This window comes from Dipodomys merriami, unplaced genomic scaffold (assembly GCF_024711535.1).
Source record: "Dipodomys merriami isolate MVZ:Mamm:240054 unplaced genomic scaffold, mDipMer1.0.p SCAF_961, whole genome shotgun sequence".
Classification (NCBI taxonomy): domain Eukaryota; kingdom Metazoa; phylum Chordata; class Mammalia; order Rodentia; family Heteromyidae; genus Dipodomys; species Dipodomys merriami.
Genome location: NW_027206581.1, coordinates 118,478 through 142,355, shown reverse-complemented (window position 1 = coordinate 142,355; position 23,878 = coordinate 118,478). Strand labels below are relative to the sequence as shown.

General features: G+C 51.5%; 1 protein-coding gene across 1 annotated transcript in view; it reads right to left on the bottom strand.

The window, feature by feature from the left end:
• The window catches only part of Ntf3 (neurotrophin 3), a 49,432-nt gene that overhangs the window by 24,411 nt on the left and 1,143 nt on the right, over nt 1-23,878 (bottom strand). The window lies entirely within an intron of this gene.

Here is a 23,878-nt window from a genome sequence, read left to right as displayed (position 1 = left end):
ATGACCTGACTGATGTCACTGTCACCCTCTGGACATTACCTTTAAAATAACAAGGGGAAATAACTTTTTTTTAAAGGCATGTACTCTTTCATCCAAACAAAGCTGGCTGCCTCTGGGAATGGGTTTTATTTTGCCCAGGGATCTTTACCGGGGTCGAAGAGGAAGGGTATGGTCAGCCTCCATCCTCTATTTGAGAAATGAGGCAGGGGACACAAAGAGAAGGTGAACTCCGGGCACAGAAATGACATTTTCTTTTTTCTTTTTTTTGTTCTTTTAAAAAAATTTTTGTGTGCCAGTCCTGGGGCACGGTCCCTGAGGTCTTTTTGCTCAAGATGGGTGCTCTACCACTTAAACCACAGCACCACTTCTGGTTTTCTGGTGGTTCATTGGAGAGAAGAGTCTCATGGACTTTCCTGCCCCAGGCTGGCTTTGAACCATGATCCTCAGATCCCAGCCTCCTGAGAAGCTAGGATGACAGACATGAGCCGCTGGCTGTGAATGCAATTCTCCATGGGGGCATCTCAGGGTCCTAAATAAAAGGTGGGTTTTGTTCCATTCAAACCCAGAAAGGGCAGGGCAGTCTCTAGTGTGAGTACAGTTGTCTGTCTGTCAATGCCTGTGTGTGTGAGAGAGAGACAGAGACAGAGACAGAGACAGAGAGATACACACAGAGAGAAACAGAGAGAGGGAGAGAGGGAGAGAGAGAGAGAGAGAGAGACAGAGACAGAGACAGAGACAGAGAGACACACACAGAGAGAAACAGAGAGAGAGGGAGAGAGGAGAGAGAGAGAGAGAGAGAGAGAGAGAGAGAGAGAGAGAGAGAGAGAGAGAGAGAGAGAGAGAGAGAGAGAGAGAGAGAGAGAGAGAGAGAGAATTTGACTCCGGCCTAAATCATTTCAGTTTGTTTAAAGCATTTTCTTTCTTTCTTTCTTTCTTTCTTTCTTCTTTCTTTCTTTCTTTCTTTCTTTCTTTCTTTCTTTCTTTCTTCTTTCTTTCCTTCTTTCTTTCTTTCTTTCTTTCTGGGTTGGTTGTGGGTCTTGAACTCAGGGCCTGGGCACTGTTCCCCAGCTTTTCAGCTCAGGCTAGCACTCTACCACTTGAGCCACAGCGCCACTTCTGGCTTTTTCTGCTTATGTGGTGCTGAGGAATCGAACCCAGGGCCTCATGCATGCAAGGCAAGCACTGTACCACTGAGCCACCTTCCCAGCCCCTGTTCAAAGCAGGACTGAGCTCCCTGCGGGAAAGAAGGAATCCCTTTCAGTGTTGGGGTTCTGGGTGCAGAAAGGATGGGAGCCAAGGAGAAGCATGATGTAGAAACCGCCCTGAGACTTCACCCCACCATTGTCAGGAGGGGCTCCCCTCAATCCCAGTCCTGCCTTTCCTCTCCGTCCAGGTGTCTGCCAGCAGCACACCTTCCACTCGCCGGTCCACCCAGTCCACCCCAGTCAGCGATGCCTTAGAATCCGGCGGGCGGTGTGGGCCCAGGCCGGACCCTTCCTGCCCCCCGGGAGAGTGGCCTTGAGCGGTGGTGAGAGGTGTGACAGAATGGCGCTCTCGCATGCGGCATGCGTGTGCTGGTACCAGGCGGGCAGTGTGGGCAGGGTGAGCTGAAAGCCGGGACCCCTGGATCCTAGCAAGCACGTGCGCCCCGATTCCCCATCGACTCCAGGGGGAGGCCTGGGGAAGAAGGTCCCATGGGTCGTGGAGGCCAAGCCCCGAGCAGGGCTGGAGGTGATTCCGGTTGCCATGGTGACGGGGGGGGAGGTGATACTACTCCATTGAAAGATGCTACCACTTCACCCTGCCCCGGCCTGTCCCATCCCAAGGGACCACGGGGTCTTGGTGGCCAGGAAAATGACACCCGGTCACCCCACCTTTGGTTGCAGAGTTTCCCAGGACACCTCTGGGGGAGATAAAAGACATCGGGACACAATTGCAGAAGGGCACAGACCGTCCCCCTTTGTTGAAAATTAATTAACTAATTGATTAACTGATCTCTGCATCCTGGGGCTTGAACTCGGGGCCTGGGCGCTGTTCCTGAGGTATTTTTGTTTTTTGTTGTCACTCAAGGCTGGCGCTCTACCGCTTGAGCCACAGCTCCGCGTCTGGCTTTTGGCCGGTTCATTTGCAGAAAACAGTCTCAGGGACTTTCCTGCCTGGGCTGGCTTTGAGCCTCGATCCTCAGATCTCAGCCTCCTGAGAGCTGGGGTGACAGGCGTGAGCAGGGGTGCCCATCCGAGTTGAGGATGAGGTTTGCATTGCCCCCCGCTCCCCGGAGTGGGCCCTGCTCTCCTGAACCTTATGGACCCTCGTGCCAGATTCGTCTCCCTGCTTCCCAGTCAGTCTGGAAGGTTCTATCACAGCATGGAGAGAGGCAGCATCTAGAACACCAGCTCTCCCGGGTCAGCTGGGAGACCCTGGCCTACAGCCCGGTGTGCTGGGCAGAGAAGGGCGACCCTGCACCGCTTGGACCACCACTGACCAGGACACACGCCACGGCTGCTTGTGACCAGCGGTGTGTGTGAGCTGTGCTGACTGTGTACTGGATGAGCAGAGACAGAGACAGAGGGAGAGGAGGAGAGACGGGGAGCGAGAGGCAGAGTCAGAGAGAGGGAGGAAGAAGGAGACAGAGACAGAGACAGGAAGAGAGACACAGAGACAGAGAAAAACAGACAGAAAGTGACAGAGGAGAAGAGACAGAGACAGAGGAAGAGGAGGAGAGACGGGGAGCGAGAGGCAGAGTCAGAGAGAGGGAGGAAGAAACAGAGAGTCAGGAAGAGAGACAGAGACAGAGAAAAACAGACAGAAAGTCACAGAGGAGAAGAGACAGAGACAGAGGAAGAGAGAGAGAGAGAAGACAGAGAGAAAAATAGAGAGGGAGAAAGAAACAGAGAGACAGGAAGAGAGACAGAGACAGCAAAAGAGACATAGAGGAAGAGAGATACAGAGGAAGAGGAAGATGGGGAGAAAGAGACACAGTAAACAGAGAAAGAAAGAGACAGAGAAAGAGGAAGAGAGATACAGAGAGAGAGATGAGAGACAGAGACAGAGAAAGAGAGATTCAGAGATAGAGACAGAGACAGAGGGGGAGAGACACAGAGAGACAGAAACAGAGGAAGAGAGACAGAGACACAGAGACACAGAGAGACAGAGACAGAAAGAGATAGTCACACAGAAAGACAGAGACAGAGACACAGAGAGACAGAGACAGAAAGAGATAGTCACACAGAAAGACAGAGACAGAGGAAGAGACACACAGAAAGACAGAGACAGAGAGAGACAGAGACACAGAGAGACAGAGACAGAAAGAGATAGTCACACAGAGAGACAGGGACACAGAGATACAGCCACAGCGGGCTGTGGTGCTACCACTTGCAATGCCGGTTCCCAGAACCTCTCCTCCCCTCTGCCCCGCGGCCGCTCAGTAGCCGAGCAGAGCCTCCCGAGCCAAGGGAGGCCGCAGACAGATGTGCACCGTCAGGAGCACTGGGAAAGAGGAAAGACGAGTAGCTGCCTTCCATGTGGAGGGAAGCCGGGTGGGGTGGGGGGGGGCTGGGGGCCGGGAGGAGAGCGGGGGGGGGGGGCCCGTGGTGGTGGGAAGAGACCCAGGCAGGCACCAGCTGTGAGCCAGATGTGCACAGCTGTGCCGAGTCCTGACCCGGTGGGCAGCCAGGCCCGGCTTCCCACCGCCGCCGCCCGGGTCCACCCGGGGGTGGAGGGAGTAGAAGGGGGGACAGGAAGATCCGCATCACCTCCTCCTCTTGCCCATGGGGTAACCAAGAAACAACCACCCAGCCAGGCAGGGGTTCGAACCTGCATCTCTCAGATCTCGGCCTCCTGAGCCAGTAAGGATGGTGGGGCGTGCGCGCCGGTGCCCGTCCAAATTGAGGATGGGGTTTAGCGTTGTCCCCAGCTATGAAGAACCAAAGACACAGACCACCTTCTCCCCAACCCCCCACCTCCCCCATCTTCTCCACGCTCCCAGCATCCCTCCATCCTTCCCACGCTCACTCCCCCGCAGCCCTGTGCAGTCCCTGACCCCTGTAGTCCCAGTCCAGTCCCTGACCCCTGTAGTCCCAGTCCAGTCCCTGACCCCTGTAGTCCCAGTCCAGTCCCTGACCCCTGTAGTCCCAGTCCAGGGAACTCTCTGCCTCCCCTCCATCGCTCTTCCAAAAGGACCCAGGGGGAAAGGCACCAGAAGCTGATCAGGAACCTTGAAGAGTTGGATTTTCAAGTCACCGGACACTCACACCTGTCATCCCAGCTACTCAGGAGGCGGAGATCTGAGGATCAAAGTGCCAAGGCCACCACGGGGGAAGTCTGTGAGACTCTGACTTCTACTCAACCAGCAAAAAGCTGCAAGTGGAGCTGTGGTTCAAGAGGTGTAGGACACTAGCCTTGAACAACAACAACAACAGAAAAGCTCAGAGACATTGCTCAGGCTCTGAATTCCAAGCCTCAGGATGGTGCGTGCATGTGCGCACGCACACACACACACACACACACACACACACACACACACACACTCGTCCTGCGTGTTCATGTGCAGCCCAACCTGAGCCTTGCAGGTGCACAGAGGGGTTCGAATCCATCCTACCTCGGGGCAAATAAGCAATCAAGGCAGTGGGTCGTGAGGCCGTCGGGGAAGATGGACTTCCCTCCACAGGACAGACAGACAGACAGACTCTGCCAGGTACCAGGGGCTCAGCGAGCACGAAGCAAAGATGTCAGAGAAAATGGACTTTTCATGCAGCCTCCACCCACAGCCACAGACAGAGACCTGGCAAAGGGGGAGAGGTTGGGGGGGGGCCCGGACGTGGCTGGAAGTTACCAACCAGATGCCAAGAAAGGGGTGAAGGGTGGGCGTGTCCCCGGGGACATGTGGGGTTCCCGGCCACAGTGGATTTTGGACCCCTGACCTCTACAACCCCGGGGAATAATGATACAGTCCCTTTGGCTTAAGTGACTTGATCTATGGCCTTTTGGTAGTCTCGGGGTGGGGTGGGGGGTCATAGACTTTCCCACATTCTCGTGTGTGTGTGTGTGTGTGTGTGTGTGTGTGTGTGTGTGTGTGTGTGAGAGAGAGAGAGAGAGAGAGAGAGAGAGAGAGAGAGAGAGAGAGAGAGAGAGAGAGAGAGAGAGAGAGAGAGAGTCCTGGGGCTGGAACTCAGGGCCTGAACGCTGTCCCTGAGCATTTATTGGTGTTGCTCAAGAGTGGCGCTCTACCGCTTGAACCACAGCTCCAGCTCTTTTTGCTGGTTCATTGCAGATCAGAGTCTCACGGACTTTCCTGCCCCGGGCTGGCTTTGAACCGCGATCCTCAGATCTCAGCCTCCTGAGGAGCCGGATGACAGGCGTGCGCACCAGCGCCTGGCCCTCAACAGTCTTTTGTGTTTCCTGCCACTCCCTGAGGCCTCCCTCCCTGGTCCGCATCAGACGGTGGAAGGCTGAGGGCTTTTGTTTTGTTTTGTTTGTTTCTAGTTACTGTGCTGCAGAGTACAAGCTACATCATGTCAAGCCCGGATGAAAAGAGCTTCTGGAATCTGTGTAGGAAATTCAAACTGTAGCCTGCAGGGCGGTACGGCGTCTCCACTCTCCTCCTCCTAAACCTGTCAGAAAATCCTGGCGGGCACCCGAGGGCACCCCCAGAACTGGGGGATACCCCCAAGGCCTTGGGGCGGGGGCAGATGGTCCGGGGGGGTGTGGACGGCTGGGGCTGATCTCAAACCAATAAAACTGGAAGGGACACGAGGACAGACAAGAGGAAGGGGCAAAACCAGCCAGAACATCTGTTGGGAGAGAACTCGGATCAAAGCCAGCCTGAGCAAGGGAGAAAATCGTTGCATATCGCAGCCTGCAGACGAAGCTGCAGAGACAGGCGGCCTTGCTGAATGAATCGAATAAACTGATAAGAGGAGAGAGAGAAAGAGAGAGGGGAGGAGAGGGAGAGAGAGAGAACTCCGTACATGTGAGCAGATCTGAAAGACAAAGTAATGCACACATTCTGCAGACTTGCAGGAGAAAGAACCACACACGTGCACACACGCACACACATACACACACACACACACACACACACACACACACACACACACACACACACACACACACGCAAAGAGGAAAGAGAAAGCCCAGATGGAGGGCGGGATAAAGTCTTGTCTGTAAATCGTCTCATGCTCAAGACCCCGATGACAGACCTTGGAAGTCAAACCATGCAAATATGGAGACTCCACAGCTCTCATCAGCAGTGAGGAGCTTATTCTTGAAAAACAAGAAACAGTGACACAAAACAAAAAACACAACAAAAGCAAATGGCTCACGCCGGTCAGCCCAGCTACTCAGGAGGCTGAGATCCCAGGATCGAAGTTTGAAGCCAGCGCGGGCAGAAAAGACCACAAAGACTATTATCTCTAATGAACCACTGGGGGGGAAAAGGGCCAAATGTGGAGCTGTGGTTCAAGTAGTAGAGCGCCAGCCTTGAATGAAAAAGCTCAGGGTCAGCACCCAGGACCTGAGTTCAAGTCCTAGCTCCTGCACCACACACACACACACACACACACACACACACACACACACACACACACACACACACACACACACACACACACACACACACACACAAGACTTCCTACAGTCCCGACATTCTTTGAATATCATCATTTAATTCTCCCACACACCTAGGAGGGTATTTATGTTAATATCTCTACCTTACAGATGAGATGGTGGAAGATGTATCAAGAACCTCATTTGGATATCCATTATCAAGCAGGTGATGGATTTGAATTCAGAGCCTCTGGTTTCTCTCCCAGGGCACCATGGAAGGTGCCTACTTAGCTGAAAGTCTGGGAGTGGATGGAGAGAAAAAACAAAACAAAACAAAATGGGGTGTCGGGGTGGGGACATTAAAACTAGATCCAGAAAGCTAAAAGAGCCCTCAAGATCAATCAACTCGAGCCTGGCAGTGAAAAGGTCTTTCTCTTTCCCAAAGAGGGCTGAGACCTAAAGAAGTCCTGTTTCAAGCCAGCCAGGGCAGAAAAGTCTGCAAGACTTCCCTTCCAAGTAACCGGCAAAATGCTGGTCTGGTGGCGTGATCCAAGTGGTAGAGCGCCAACTGTGAGCAAGTGAGCTCAAGCGAGGAGTGAGTTCAAGCCTCAGTACTGACATGAACACACACACACACACACTCACGCAGGCACAGAGCGTGCACACACAGTGTGGGTAATCGTTAGGACTATCTGGACTCTTAACATCAGAAGAGAGAGATTCCAAGCTTCCTGCTTCCCTTCCTACTTTGTCGTTTGACATCCTGCTTCCCTTCCTACTTTGTCGTTTGACAGATACTTATGGAGGATTCTGGGTGCTGGAGGTGTAGCCTGGGCCACAAAGAAGAAGATGGAGTCATTCAATCACCTTAGAAAGGCAAGTGAAGTACATTTCTCAGATGATCTCAGGCACAACCCCAGAAAAGGTACAGCAAACCCCAATTACCCCACCTGCCAAATGGGCTGGAATAAGGAAGCAAGTCTTGCTGGGTGCTGGTGCTCCCGCCTGTCATCCCAGCGACTCAGGAGGCTGAGCTCTGAGGATCCAGGTTCAAAGCCAGCCCGGGGCAGGAAAGCCCGTGAGACTCTCATCTCCCATGAACCACCAGAAAAACCAGAAGTGGCGCTGTGGCTTAAGTGGTAGAGTGCCAGCCTGGAGCTGAAGAGCTGAGGGACAGCGCCCAGGCCCTGAGTTCAAGCCCCAGGAGACACACACACACACACACACACACACACACACACACACACACACACACACACACACACACACACACACACACACACACACACACAACAAGTATTTCCTGGAGTACTGTTGCGTTTTCTCCAGTTCATACAGGGTACTGAGCACAGTTCCCAGCTCGACAATGACTAACAATTTACATTCTTTAGACAGGAAAGAGGCTAAATTTACTCCTCTCTGCGTGGTGACCCAAGGAATGATAAATAAATGGCCGCAACCATTTTAGGAATGACAGAGGCAAATTAATGAGGAAAGTTAAACCCAACATCATGGAATAAGCATCTTGAGGTTTGGGTTGGTTTTTTTCCCCCTTAATTATTATTTTTTTTTACCTCCTTCTGGGACTTGAACTTTGGTGAGGACATTGTCCCTGAGCTTTTGCACTCCAGGCTGGCGCTCTCCTACTTGGCTCACAGCTCCACTCCTGGGTTTTTTTTGGCTGGCTCATTGGACATCAGAGTCTCATGGACTTCCTGCCCAGGCTGGCTTTGAACCTTGATCCTCAGATCTCAGCCTCCTGAGTAGCTGGGATGGCAGGCGGGAGCCACTGCCAGTGTCTGGCCCTATCAGATCTTTTTGCGTTGATCTATGAATGTGTGGTGTGTGTATGTGTGTGTGTGTGCGCGCGCGCACACGCATGCACATGCGTTCATGTCAGCAAGCCCACGAGCTGAGGATATTTTCCTGGGCTGAATACTGACCTTGTGGCAGACCAGATTTGCAGACCAGGCAGCCGGTGTTTGGGGATCCTCAGGGGGACTAAATGATCTGTTTGCAATGGACACGGACCCCCATCCCACAGGCCTGGGTTGACAGAGTTCTGTCACTGTGGGCGCTATCTCCAGCACACTTGCCCGCTCTCCAGGTGTGCCCTTCCTCCCTGGGGACTCTAGGGAACCCCAGATGGACAACATATAGAAAATAAATGCTCAATAGGTCCCATGGTTTCCCTTATTTGCAATATCTAGTATAGGTATGAGTCAAGCGGAAAAGGTCAGATAATGTGATGTTAGGAAAATGAACCCTTAAATATGTATTTTAATGTTTTCGTTTCTTTCATGCATGTGTTTCTAACGCATTTATAAGATTATTTCTTTGTTGCTTTGTATGTCCCTCCCCCACAGTGTAACCCCTGCTTTCACTATATTTGATGTTGATATAATTTGTGGAGGAGATGGGGGCAAACAAGTCGTTTAAGGATTCAGGTGGACCTGTTGCAACAATGAGAAGTACAAAATGTCATGTCAAAAACAGCTTTACAATGTCGGTGTGGGGGGGAGGGGGGTAAAATTGGTGGGTGGGGGGAGGAGGAAGGCGGGGAAGGGAGGTGAAGGGTAAACAAAGGAGGAGGCTGCAATGCTTGATAGGAAATGTATGCATTATCCTGCCCATGTAATTGTAGCCCCTCTGTACAGTATGTTCTCAAATAAAATTAAATTAAATTAAAAAAAAAAGAAATGTACTCACTATCTTGCCCATGTAATTGTAACCCCTCTGTACAGTATTTTCACAATAAAAAAATTAAAATTAAAATTAAAAAAAAAGAAAGAAAATAAATGCTCAGTTTAGAAGGAAACCTCAGTGAACCCAAGCTCTGAAACTGCAACCCAAGACAGTCCCTGAAACCAAGCTCAGATGTTAGAGGAGAGGGACCAAGGACAGGGAAAAGAAAAGCTCTAAAGATAACACTCACGGAGCAGGGCACCGGTGGCTCACGCCTATAATACCAGCTGCTCAGGAGGCTGAGATCTGAGGATCATGGTTCAAAGCCAGCCTGGGCAGGAAAGTCTGTGAGACTCTGATTGCCAATGAACCACCAGAAAACTGGAAGTGGCGCTGTGGCTCAAGTGGTAGAGCACCAACCTTGAACTGAATTGCTGAGGGATAGCACCCAGGCCCAGAGTTCAAGCCTTATAACTGACCAAAAAGGAGGAGGAAGAAGGAGGAGGAGGAGGAAAAGGAGGAGGAAGAAGAAGGAGGAGGAGGAAAAGGAGGAGGAAGAAGAAGAGGAGGAGGAAAAGGAGGAGGAAGAAGAAGGAGGAGGAGGAAAAGGAGGAGGAAGAAGAAGGAGGAGGAGGAGTAGGAGAAGGAAGAGGAGAAGGAGGAGGAGAAGGAAGAGAGAAGAAGAAGAAGAAGAAGAAGAAGAAGAAGAAGAAGAAGAAGGAGGAGGAGGAGGAGGAGGAGGAGGAGGAGGAGGAGGAGGAGGAGGAGGAGGAGGAGGAGGAGGAAGAAAGAAGAGGAGGAAGAAGAAAGAAGAGGAGGAGGAGGAGGAGGAAGAGGAGGAGGAGGAGGAGGAGGAGGAAGAGGAGGAGGAGGAGGAAGAAGAGGAGGAGGAGGAAGAAGAGGAGGAAGAGGGGGAGAAGAGGAAATCTTTTTGGTTACTGATTGTAAGAATCATCTCCAGCAGAGCCATCCCTGGTGTGAAATTCATTGCCAAATAATGAAGTTCTTTTGGGGCTGGCAGCCTGGCTCAAGGGGTACCATGCCTAAGTAGCAAGTGCAAAAGTCCTGAGTTCAAACCCCAGTATCACCGTACACTTCCTGCTCCTTCCAAAGAAAGGCAGTTGTTGGACATTACAAACTGGTTGTATTTACTCTTTCTTTACATAAGAGCTCATCACCAGAAATTCCAGCTAATATAGAAAGAAGAAAAAGAGGAAGGAAAAGTATGAAAATAGCTAGGGTGTCTTTTGGAGTCAACTTAAGAGAAAAGAATTTAATCATTAAGGGAGAAAGCTGCAATAAGAGGAATCTTACTAGTAGAACTGTGTGTTTTTTGAAGAAATGAGCATGGCATAAAGGATTGATGGATGATGGATGATGGATGGGTGGATGATGGATGGATGAATAGATGGTTGAGTGAGTGGATGGATTGATGGATGGGTGGATAGATGGATGGGTGGATGATGCATGGATGAATAGATGGTTGGGTGAGTAGATGGATTGATGGATGGGAGGATGGATGGGTGGATGGATTGGTGGGTGGATAGATGGATGAGTGGGTGGATGGATGGACGGGTGGGTAGATGGATGGATAGGTGGATGGATTGGTGGGTGGATAGAGGGGATGAGTGGGTGGATGGATGAGTGGGTGGATGGATGAGTGGGTGGATGGATGGAAGGATGGGTGGGTGGATGATTGATGGATGGGTGGATGGATGAATGGATGGATCTCAGGATGTCACAGCTACACCTAACTAGATGTGTTACCTGGGATAGAGGCTGAGGCTTGTTGTCAGAGCTCCAGGTTCAGATATATATATCCATCTATTCATCCATCAATCTGTCTGTCTATCTATCTATCTATCTACCATCCAGATAGCTAGATCTCTATAGATTAATATATGTATATTGATATTGATGTATCTAGACAGATCTATCTATATCTATATAAATTTATATATCTATATCTATCTACCTAGACATAGAGCTATATCTATAGATAAATCTAGATCTAGATCTCTCTCTCTCTCTCTCTCTCTCTCTCTCTCTCTCTCTCTCACACACACACACACACACACACACACACACACACTTCTCCGAGTCCCACTTTCTGATGCACACAATGAGAACCGACATCCACTTTGGAGAGCAGCCGTGGTGATCGCAGTCACCCACAGAACACAGCCATGGTGGCTTCAGACTTCGGCTCCAGACTCTAGGGGCCAAGAAATCACCCGCAGATCCCGAACAGATTCCCTCAAAAATCATCACAGTAAACACCCGTCATACTAGATAGCCTTCCATCCTGGCTTGTTTACGCAGGCACTGAGCTCCAGAGAGGCAGGGAATTAAGACACAGGCCTTCCCAACCCATCAGGAACTGACACTTACAAGGCGAGAACTAGGCTTTTTGGGGATGTCAGAGGCAGACACCATACACCCCCCCCCCCGAGCCCCGTCTTAGGCCTGGCCCTGGGACTCATCTCAATTGAAAGGATGAGTTCTGGGATGCCAAGATACACGAGGCTTGGCTTTTGCTCCAAACACTTGTTCCAAGTTCTGTATCTATGACCGAGTCATCAAGATAATAACCCATTCGTCTAAACCGCCCCGTGGCCAAGCTCCTACCCCTTGCTCATCTGACCCCAGGAAAAGTCCTGGCTGGATTTGTTATCCGTAGATGAAAACAAACAAAAAGCCAGGATCTAAATGGTTCCTGCCATGACCTATAGCTGAGCAAGGACTGGGGTCCTGTAAGAACATGGTCACAGCCAGGCCTGGTGGCTCACGCCTGTCATCCCAGCTACTCAAGATGCTGAGATCTGAGGATCCAATCCCAGCTACCCAGGAGGCTGAGATCTGATGATAGAATCCTAGCTACTCACTCAAGAGGCTGAGATCTGAGCAACATGCCAGCCTGGTCAAGAAAGCCTGGAGACTCTTATCTCCAATGAACCACTCAGAAAACCGGAAGTGGCCCTGTGGCTCAAGTGGTAGAGTGCTTGCCTTGAGCTGAAGAGCTGAGGGACAGCGCCCAGCCCCCCAAGTTCAAGCCCCACGACCAACAAAACAAAAAAGAAGAAGGTGATAACATTTTCCTGACTGGATGGAGGCTTTGTGTGTCCACATCCGGTTCATGGCCTCTGCCCTCCTTTGGGGAAGATTTTTGTAAGAAGTAGACACTTTGCACTATAATTCAGCCCCAGGGACTGGGTAAAAAGAGCCCCCTGTAAACTTACTGACTGTCCCTTCCTGACCCTTGGTTCTGGAATTATTTGCCAATTTATTATATATATATATAACCAATTATTTACCAATCCTCCTCTCCCTCTCCCTCCCTCTCTCTCTCTCTTTATATATATATATATTCTTTTGAGGCCATGATACAATCCAGCTGTGTCCCTGGTCCCACGGCTCCATGAACTCGTGTGAACCTTTGGACTCATGTTGGGCCCATGGGAATCCATTTGTAAGGGGTTTGTAATTGGGGAATGGGGGAAAGGCTGCTGGCAAGTCGGGGACTAGACAGAAGGACAGACGGATGGGGACAGGTGGCATGTGGCGACCGGAAACTATGGGGTTTCCATGCAGATGGAGATGAGTTCCTGGGGTCTCCATCGAGTCTCCATGAAGCGTATCCAGCGTTCCTGAGCCCACTGAGAATCTGCGCCTTCTATGTTCCCATCGGGTTAACGGATTCATATTCAAGACCATCAGCTCAGTATGGCCATGGCTGATAGCCACGCAATCCTGCCTCCAAAGAGTTGCAGACTCTTAATGGTGTATGGGGGAGGAACTGGGGCCATTCTTTTACATCTGGTGGGGGGAGAAAGAAACAGACTGGAATTTAAAGATGTTTCCCAGGTTCTATTACAAGAGGGATTTCACCAGGCTTGCTGGCCCCCTAGAGCCTCTATTATTATTATTATTATTATTATTATTATTGTTGTTGTTGTTGTTGTTGTTGTTATTGGTGAGGGGTTGTGGTGGTGATTATGGTCCTAGGACTTGAACTCAGGGCCTGGGCATTGTCCTCGAGCTTATTATTATTATTATTATTATTATTATTATTATTATTATTATTATTTTGTGTGCGGTCAACGCTGGTGCTCTACCACGTGAGCCACCACACCACAGCTCCGTTTCTAGCTTTATCCGTGGTTCCTTGGAGATAAAGAATCTCACAGATTTTTTTTTTCCTTCCCCGTTCTGGCTTCAAACTGTGTGATCTTCAACCTCTGGGCCTCGGGCGTAGCCAGGGTGACAAGCGTTGATTTTTAAATTCCAGCAGTCAGTGCCCGGCTCTGGGAAGAATTCTATCTCTAGAACTTGGTCCTGTGGAGGGAGGGGTGGCAGGGGGAGGGGCCTAGCTCTCCTCCCTGGACCCTCCCCTGGTTCACCCAGTGTCCCCACCCAGGAAATTCTCCCTCTGCTGTACAATCGATAAACACACACACCAGCCCGGAGGAGATGGCCCCCGCCGACTGAAAACGGAGCCACAACCCCCTCCCCCCCCCCAGAAAAGACGTTCGCAACGGCGGACACCGCGGGAGATTCGCAAAACGAGGAGAGAACATTTTAAGATAAAATGAAGTGGTCTCCCAGAGACAGCACCTGAGGATGGACTGGAACGGCGGGAAAGAATCTCCAGTGTGTGGACCACACGGGCCCGAGCTGCCCACCCGAGACCCGGGTCCCTGTCCTAACCCCACGCCCCACGCCCCACGCCCCCCTCCTCTCATCATTAGTGGGGTCCTGCGTGTACCCCAAGAATGAAGTCTCCATGATGCCTGCCATCCCAGCTACTCAGAAGGCTGAGGTCTGAGGATCTGTGGTTCAAAGCCAGCCCAGGGCAGGAAAGTCCGTGAGACTCTCATCTCCAATGAGCCACCAGGAAAAAAAAAAAAAAAGCCAGAAGTGATGCTGTGGCTCAAAGTGGTAGAAGTGCTCGTGTTGAGTTACAAAATAAAAATGAAAACTCCACCGTCAGCAGCACCCAACCCCTGATTTCAAGCTCTGGGGTTGGCACAAAACAAAAAGAAAAACAAACAAACAAAACAAAAAACCAAAGCCACTACTGAATTTATTGCTGTATGTTGGTGTGGGGGGGGGGGAGAGGGTGAGGAGAGAAAGCAGTAGAGACTGACTTTAGTCTCAACCACGCACACTCAGGAGGTTGAGATCTGAAGGTCAAGGTTCAAAGCCAGCCTGGGTAGGAAAGGTCGTGAAACTGATCTCCCATGAACCACCAGAAAACCAGACGTGGCGCTGTGGCTCAAGTGGTAGAGCACCAGCCTTGAGCTGAAGAGCTGAGGGACAGCGCCCAGGCCCTGAATGCAAGCCCCACAACTAACAAACAATAAACAAACAAACAAAAAAACCCTTGTGGGTCCACCCCGGTGGGCATCTCTCTAGCACAGTCCCCCAACTCCCCAGAGAAGGAAGCCAGCAGGCAAGAACCCCAGAGCAGAAGAAAAAAACAATACCAGAGAATTACAGTGACAACCCGATCCAAATCCAACTGGATGTGTCACCTGCCATCAGACCACAGTATGAGATATCTTTCTTTCTCATCTCCTCCCTGCCTCTGTCCCTGTCTCTGTCTGTGTCTCTCTCTGTCTCTGTCTCTCTTTCTCTAATACACACACACACCACCACCACCACCACCAGCACAAATGCAATCAGGAAGGCGCCTTAGACTTCAGTGTCAAGATACGGACACCATCCATTTTGGGGGAGCCCAGCACCGTGCCCGGATGGGTTTGGGGTGGGGGTAGACACGGTGGGAGGGAAGGGGCAGGCAGGTGCCTGGTGGGTAACTTCACCCTTCTTGTATTGGATCTGGTGTTGGGGGTTCAGGGAGGGAGGGAGGGGGGACATCTCACATCCACTGGGAGCAGACCAACCACAGGGCCTGCACATCCGGGTGTCTCTGAGCTCAGCTCCTCTTCCTGGGCAAACCGGACACTGCACGGGGCCCATCCTCCTCTCCTGGCCTCCAGCTACACCTGTCTCTATGCTTACCTGAACCTCTCACCTGGAGTCCCTCCCCTCCCACCCACCCACCCTCCCTTCTCAGGTCCCTGTGGTGGGGGGCAGCAAGAGGAGGGCCACTGGGGGAGGGAAGGCTTTGCCTTCTGCCCATTCATTATTCCTGGTGTCTAGTACTCCACTTGGGAACATCCTGGAGGAAATAACGCTCGCAGGGAGAGAGAACCAGCTCGCAGCTACGTCCCCGTCATGGGAAAACGCCACCTTGCCCATCCTCAAGAGACCCCGTGTGTGTGTGTGTGAGTGTGTGTGTGTGTGTGTGTGTGTGTGTGCATCTATGGATAATACAATGCCAAGGAATGAGAGAGAGAGAGGGAGGGAGGGAGGGAGAGGGAGAGGGAGGGAGGGCCTAACACACCAGACCAGGAGCTGGCAGGGCAGAAGAGACTCAGTGGACAGAAGTGGACAGCAGATGGCACCCTGTCCCCATGTCAGAAGTGACCACAGAGCCCATCCACGTGGAAGGAGGCAGGAGTGGAGGGTGGGGGGAAGGAGCTAAGGGGCTCATGGAGACGTGTGCACCTTCCTGCAGGTGCGGCCTACAGCCACCAGTGGGGTTCGTTCTAAGTGTGCCCCAAACCTAACACCTGCAAGAAAAATAAAAACACACTCCCCCCATCTTGATTGAAGAAGCCAGGGTCCTGGGCAGCCGGGGAAGGCTCCCACGGGAACGTCAGCAGAGACGAAACTCCCGTCAAGCAAATCAAAGAACCCCAAAACAGAATGGAAGACCAGTCGTGATGTCGCCGTCCCCTCTGTCTCTCCAATGTCCGCCACAAAGGAACCACGCTGTGGGTATATTATGGAGTCCTCTGTGTGTGTGTGTGAGAGAGAGAGAGACAGAGACAGAGAGACAGAGACAGAGGGGAGAGAGAGAGAGAGAGAGAGAGAGAGAGAGAGAGAGAGAGAGAGAGAGAGAGAGAGAGAGCACTACTTTCTGGGTATCCCAAACAATCCTCTAATTTCTGTGCCCCAGTAGCAAAGTCCTGTCCATCTAGAGCTCAAACTTGGACCAGGTAAGATGTCAGGGAAGGGGGGAAATCTCAAAAAACAAAACACAACCCTAAAGAACCAATGCATGCTCCAATCCTTCTTTCCTTCCTTCCTTCCTTCCTTCCTTCCTTCTTTTTTCCTTCCTTCCTTCCTTCTCATTCTCCCTTTTTTCTTTCTTCCTCTCTTCTTCCCACTCTCCCTCTTTCCTTCTTTCCTTCTTTCTTTCTTTCTTTCTTTCTTTCTTTCTTTCTTTCTTTCTTTCTTTCTTTCTTTCTTTCTCTCTCTCTCTCTCTTCCTTTCTTTCTTCCTTCTTTCCTCCTTCCCTCCCTCCCTTCTTTCTCCCTCCCTCTTTTCTTCCTACCTTCCTTCTTCCTTCCCTCTCTCCATCCCTTTCTCCTTCCCTCTTTGCTTCCTTCCTTCCTTCTTCTTTCCCATTCTTCCTCTTTCCTTCCTTTCTTCCTTCCTCCCTCTTTCTCTCCCTTTCTTCTTCCCCTCCCTCCCTCCCTCCCTCCTTCCCTCTCTCCCTTCCTTCCTTCTTTCCTTCCTTCCTTCCTTCCTTCCTTCCTTCCTTCCTTCCTTCCTTCCTTCCTTCCTTCCTCCCTCCCTCTCTCCCTTCCTCCCTCTCTCCCTTCCTTCCCTGGTCTTAAATTCAGGCCCTGTCCCTGACCTTTTTCACTCAAGGCTGGCACTCTGCCATTTGAGCCACACCTCTATGCCAGGTTTTGTTTTTGTTTTGGGTGGTTTCTTGGCGATCACAGTCTCCCCCCCACCCACCCACACACCCTCCTGCTGCTTCTCCTGCCCAGGGTCTGGCTGGCTTCACACTGCGATCCTGGGATCTCAGCCTCTTCCCCAAGGGGCCGGGAAGACAGGTTTGCTCCAGGCACTGGATCTGAGAGGGAGCTTTCTGACCGAGCATCAGGAGTTCAGCTACTGGCTGACACATATACACATATATATGTGTATGTATATATATATATATATATATGTATATATTTGCATCTCCCCTGCTCCTGAGCTCCGCCGTGGAGCGGAGAAGCTGCTTCCTCAGCATTTCTGTAAGTCCGCACTCATCCATATGTTCAATAACTTATCTCTCTGGCACCACATCATTTAATTTCCTCCTCCACCCCCTCCACAGCTCTGAACCAAAGCCGTGCAGCCCCCAGCAGGAATTACCTGGAAATCCCAGGCAAGGGCCGAGGGGAGGGAGGGAGGGAGGGGACGCAGCAAGCTCATGACACATCCGAAGAGCCAAACTCCCTTTTTCCTTTCCGGAAGAGGAAGCAGAGAGACTCCCCCCAAAGGAGGGGGGAGGGCAGGAGCTCCCCAAAGTCCCACAGCTGGTCTGATCCCTTGTGCGGGGAGAACAAGGTGGTAAGCCACCCCAGCCTGGCCACTGTGGCCCATCGAGGAGGCCTGACAGACACAGGATGGAGCAGAGCCCGGGCTGGAGGCTGGAGGCTGGAGGGGCTGACCCCCACCCCCATATCAGGGAGCCAGGGTGGGAGGAGGTGTTCATGTGATGGGAGCTTCCTACATCTGGAGGCTGGAGGCCGAAGGAGGGAGGAGGGAGGGAGGGAGGAGGGAAGCTGAGGACAGGTTGGTGAGCGATCACTCACTACAAGGCCATCACCTCCCTAAGGAGGAGGGAGACAGCACACAGATTGTGAAAAGCCCGGACTAAGCAAGTGCTCTACCTCCCCCATCTCACACTTATTTCCTCCTCCTCCTCCTCTTCCTCCTCTCCTCGTTCTCCTTCTCCTCCTCCTCTCCTCCCCCTCCTCCTCCTTCTCCTCCTCCTCCTCCTCCTCTTCTTCTTCTTCTTCTTCTTCTTCTTCTTCTTCTTCTTCTTCTTCTTCTTCTTCTTCTTCTTCTTCTTCTTCTTCTTCTTCTTCTTCTTCTTCCTCTTCTTCTTCCTCTTCCTCTTCTTCTTCTTCTTCTTCTTCTTCTTCTTCTTCTTCTTCTTCTTCTTCTTCTTCTTCTTCTTCTTCTTCTTCTTCTTCTTCTTCTTCTTCTTCTTCCTCTTCTTCTTCTCCTTCTCTTCCCTTCTTTCTCCTACTCCTCTTCTCCTCCTCCTCTTCTTCTTCCTCCTCCACTTCTTTTTCTTTCTCCTCCTCCCCCTCCTCCTCCTTCCTTTCTCCTCCCCCTCCTCCTTCCTTTCTCCTCCTCCTCTTCTTCCTCCTCCTCCTCCTCCTCCTCTTCTTCTTCCTCCTCCTCCTCTTCTTTTTCTTCTTCCTTGTCTCCTTCTCCTCCTCCTCCTCCTCCTCCTCCTCCTCTTCCTCTTCTTCCTCTTCCTCCTTCTGCTTTTTATTTTTTTAACATCAATAAGATAGCAACCCGACCTTAAATGACTGCTCTGTACTTTGCCCAACTGAGAACACCTTGAAGCAAGGAGAATCCAGTCCTGGTTCCTTGGTCACCTTGAACAGAAGTTGGGCAGGTGCTGTAACTGGTGTGGGGGGGGGAGGGGCTATCAAGGAGAGAGCCACCAAGCTTTCTGTCCTTTCCCTCCTTCACATGGGCTCCAGTCTAAACAGAGTGAGTTCCCTCCTGTAGGTGGGGAGGGGGACCCCGTTGTCCTGCAGGGACTTCGTGCCTTCTTCCACGTACGGTGTCCTCCATTAGACCCACCACCTCCTCCAGATCAAAACCAGATGTCCGGGCTCCGATCTTACCCAGTTTACCAGGAGGCAACTGGGGCTTCAATCAACCCCCGCCCCTGGGGGGGGAGGGGGAGAGAGAGAGAGAGAGAGAGAGAGAGAGAGAGAGAGAGAGAGAGAGAGAGAGAGCGCGCACAGATTTCCTCCTGGACAGGACTAGGAGCTCACTGGGCAGGGGAGGTGGGGTGCGGTGGGGGTCCCCCAGAAGCTAAAACAGATCTGACACACGCCTGCCAGCAGGTGTCTGGAAAAATCTAAACATTTGTCTAGCGCGTGGGGCCGGGGGGGGGGGGGAAGGGTCTCGGTGGGAGTAACAGAGCTGCAAAACACGGTGGAGTCGGTCAGCCGTAGCAACCACCACCCACGGGAGACCGAACACAGATTGTGACCGGCAGGGGATGGACGTATGGACGTAGAAGGGCCTCAGGCCTGGGACTGGGGGTGGGGTGGGAGGTTGGGGAAGCCAGTCCATGGATTCTTCTGGAAACATCTAATCTCACACCTCCTCTCAGTATCACCTCATAATGGGAGTTATCTGGGAGCACATCTAAAGCACACCGTGTAATAGATGCCAATAATGTCTAGCACCCAGTGTATACCCAATCACTATCTTCCTCATCACTTTTATCTATTTTCTCTTTGGTTCCAGTCCTAGGGCTTGAACTCGGGGCCTAGATATTGTCCCCGAGTCGTTCAGTTGTTGTCGTTTAATTTTTTTCCTTTCACTCAAGGCGGGCGCTCTCCCACTTGAGCCACAGCACTACTTCCAGTTTTCTAGTGGTTTATTGGAGATCAGAGGCTCCTGGATGTTCCTGCCCAGGGCTGGCTTTGAACCACCATCCTCAGATCTCAGCCTCCCGAGTAGCCGGGATGACAGGAGTGAGCCCCACGTGTGTCCAACCCAGAGGCCCCTGGATGGTCTTTGAAGTGGCAGCTGAACGAATTCATCTACCAGAAAGCCAAACCCAACTCCTGCTGGCTCCATGGCCCAGTACAAGCCAGAGAAGCCAGGCCAACATCTCCAGCAGTCTCTTCCCCAACACACAATACTCTGGCACATTCTTCGCGTGCCTTCCTGCCTTTGACTCAGCCATCGCCTACAGATAAATAAAAACACCCCCCAAAAAACAAGAGCTCATGAAGGGCACCCCAAGGGAAGACTCTTCAGAGAGAAGCAGAGGCCCGGGCAGGAGCAGAGAGACTTCGGATGGAGAGAATACAGGGAGATTTGGAGATTTCTCCACGCCTTTCATTGAGAGGCCGGGAAATAAATAAATACATAACAATCACAGCCCGGAGACAGTGGTCAGGCTGATTAGAAACCAAACTGATTAAGAGGTGGGACTCAGTTTCTCTACCTCCTATTGCTCAAAAATCTTCCCCCCTCTCCATGTTGGGGGGCTTGGATGACCATTGGAGTATCCGCTCTGCCCTCTGACAATGGACAATGTGACTCCTCTCTCTCTCTTGAAAAACAAAACCAGAAAGAAAAAAATAATGATGATAATGATAATAATAATTGGCTGAACAAAATCCCCACGATTTGGGGCTCAATCAAAGTCATCTCTAGAGACGCTGCAGGAGAAACAGGGGACCCTGAGACACTCCAACCCATCCCAGCCCCAAACCCGTGTTTCCCAGCTCAGCTACAGTCCACGGAAGTTGTTGGTCCTGCGACCCAGCCCAGAGCCCTGGCCAACCCTGCAGAAGTTTCCAGATTTCTGAGTGGTACAGCAAGAGGGTCCTGAACGTCGTATGCCCCTGGGGTGGGGGGTGGGGGGAAGGGGGTGCCATCCCCAACACCTTCGAGGTAGGTAAGCCGAAAGGCGGAAAGGCGGAGATCAGGGGTGAAGCTCTTGGCTTGGGTTCTCAGATTCCCAGGCAGCCACTGGGGGGTGGGGGAGGAGGAGGAGCAGGAGGAGGAGGAGGAGCAGCAGCAGCAGAGATCCTGAAGATGGGGGTCCAAGGCTAGCTTGGACAATCAAAGCTTACGAGATCTATTTCCGCCAACAGCCAGGTGCTGTCCTATGTGCCTGTAGTCCCAGACACATAGGACACATAAACAGGAGGATCACGGTCCTAGCTGGCTTGATTAGAAAACAGTAACAACTCGAACCAACAACAACAAGAAGAAACAATATCCTGTCTCTTAAAATAACCCAAGGGCTGCGGCTATGAGTCAAGCCATAGAACTTCTATCTGGCAAATGAGCAGCCCAGTGGGGAGTTCCAATCTCAATAAATAAAGAAACAAAAGACGTGACTCATGGGGGAGTTAATTCTCCCCCACACACACACTTTTTCTGTGTGTGTGTGTGTGTGTGTGTGTGTGTGTGTGTGTGTGCATGGCACAGTAAGTGTACTCAACCACCCCGCCTTTCCGACATACAAACGATCGGAAAGAGAGTGCTCCCCCAAATTCATTTCTTTTCCTCTCCTGACGACAGAGGCCCAAGCTCCCTCTGCTCCGTGTCCCAGAGTGCGTGCGTACACACACGCACACACGCGTGGGCATGCACACGCACGCACACGCAGTCCATCTGCCCTTAAATGGAACCCCCAATGCCAGCCACAGTCCTGCCTGGTGCATGAAACTACCCACCCCATCACACAGCCCCATGGCAAGGCCTGGAACCAGACCCGTGCCCCCCCCCTTACACCAGTGTCAGACCAGCTCGATACCCCCCCCATTTCCAGCCAGCACCTGTCACCCCCCTCCAACTTTGGAAGGAAAAGGCCCCGGGAGAACCCCGACCATTTGACACAACATCTGGAAGACGGGAGATGTTATGTAATTAAACTCTGCTGGCCCAGGTCCCACTATGGGGGTGTGGGGGGGGGGTGGAGAGGGGGGGGAGCTATCACTGGTGACCTCTTCCAATCAATTTAATTGGCCCGACCTCGCCAAGAAAAGCAACCAGAATGGGTTTTAGTGCCCGGTGGAAATAGCTTCGCTCCTGACTATTTATGGCCACTGAACTCCAGGATTGGGGGGTGTGGGGGGGGCTGGGCGTGGGGGAGGGGGGCCTTGAGACCGAGCCAGGAGTTCAGAGCTGTTCTAACTCCTGGCAGAGCTGGCCACCCACTTACAGTTGTGTCTGGGTCTCGGGACTCAGTATTTCCCACGCCCAAGGCCCAGGTCTTCCTCTTTCCCAGAATGCTCCTGTCTACCCAGGGTTTTCTGGTGTAGACAACAACAACAACAATTACACAGCCTGAATAGTAGCACGGGGTGGGCAAGTCTGCTATTCCTCTCTTCACCTGTTGGCTATGCCCAGGAAAAACAGTTATTTCCTCTGTTCTTAGAGTCAAAACTTTGTCTCAGCATAGTGATCTGTATTAGCTGGTGTGAGCTAATTATATATATATATATATGATGTCCCAGGTCTAGCTATTCAGGAGGTAGAGGATCTGAGGATCCTGGTTCAAAGCCAGCCCGGGCAGGAAAATCTATGGGACTCTGATCTCCAACAAACCACCAGAAAACCAGAAGTGGCGCTGTGACTCAAGGGGTAGAGCGCCAGCCTTGAGCTGAAGAGCTGAGGGTCAGCGCCCAGGCCCTGAGTTCAAGCCCCACGACCGACAAAAAAGAAAGAAAGAAAAAAACATTGGACAGGCTAGCTCTGTTCATTCATAACTGATCATTAATAACCTTTCTTCTCCTAATAGTTTAGTGGCCTTACAGATGTCCGCCAGGGAAACCCTAGTTTTGGTTGCCTTCCATTCCTGGTTAATTAACTGGGCACAATCCTGGAAAGTCTGGGTGTGGTGATTAAGCAGGAGAGATGAGGTTGCCAGCCATAGTAAGAGGGAGGAGAAGGCTGGCTGGCACCATGGGGTCCCGCCGCTCATCCCAGCTACTCAGGAGGCTGAGGATCGCAAGTTCAAAGCCAGCCCAGGCTGGAAAGTCTGTGAGACTCAGATCTCTAACCACAAAACAACAACAACAACAACAAACAACTACTACTACTACAAACAAACCCAGATGTAGCAGTGTGACTCAAAGTGGTAGAGCACTTGCCTTGAGGATTAAAACTCAGGGACAGTGCCCAGGTCCAGAGTTCAAGCCCAGGACCCGCACAAAGAGACACAGAGACATACAGAGACAGAGAGAGAGAGAGAGAGAGAGAGAGAGAGAGGAGAGAGAGAGAGAGAGAGAGAGAGAGAGAGAGAGAAAGAGAAGAGAAGAGAAGAGAAAAGGAGGGAGTCTTCCTTTTTCTTGAGTTATCACAGACAAGAGTCCAAAACATTAGAGACTTGTTTTCAAATTCACCCGGGTCCAAAATGGATGAAAAATATGGTGGTGTTTCACAATCTACCTTGTTTACTTTACTGGGAGGACCTTGGGAAATTCGGCCGTATCTTCCCAACCAATTCATCATCATTATCAACATCATCATCATCATCATCTGTATTATTTTATTTTTGGTGCCGGTCCTGGGGCTTGGACTTTGGGTGCTGTCCCTGAGCTTTGGTGGTGGTTGTTGGCTCAAGGCTGGATCTCTACCACTTGAACCACAGCTCCACTCCCAGCTTTTGATTTATGTCTTCACTAGAAACAAGAGTCTCACAGGGTCTTTCCTGCCCCAGTGGCTGGCCTCGAGCCACGATCCTCCGATCTCAGCCTCCCTGAGGGGCTGGGATGACAGGCGGGAGCCACGCATCCACGCCCGGCTTATTATGATGATTACTAATCGGTTGAACAAAGGCGTGAGCCTTCCCCCACTTACCTCTCACAGAGCCCCACCGCCCCTTAAAAGAAAGAAAATAAAAAAGTACCGAGGGAGAAGAAGCTCAAAATAGCACGTATAAAAATAACACAAATGAGGTTTTTCAAAAATGCCCTACGCTCAGGGCTAGGCAGGTGGCTCAGGGGTACAGCGCTCGCCTGGCATGCATGAAGCCCTGGGTTCGAGTCCTCAGCACCACAGACACAGAAAAAGC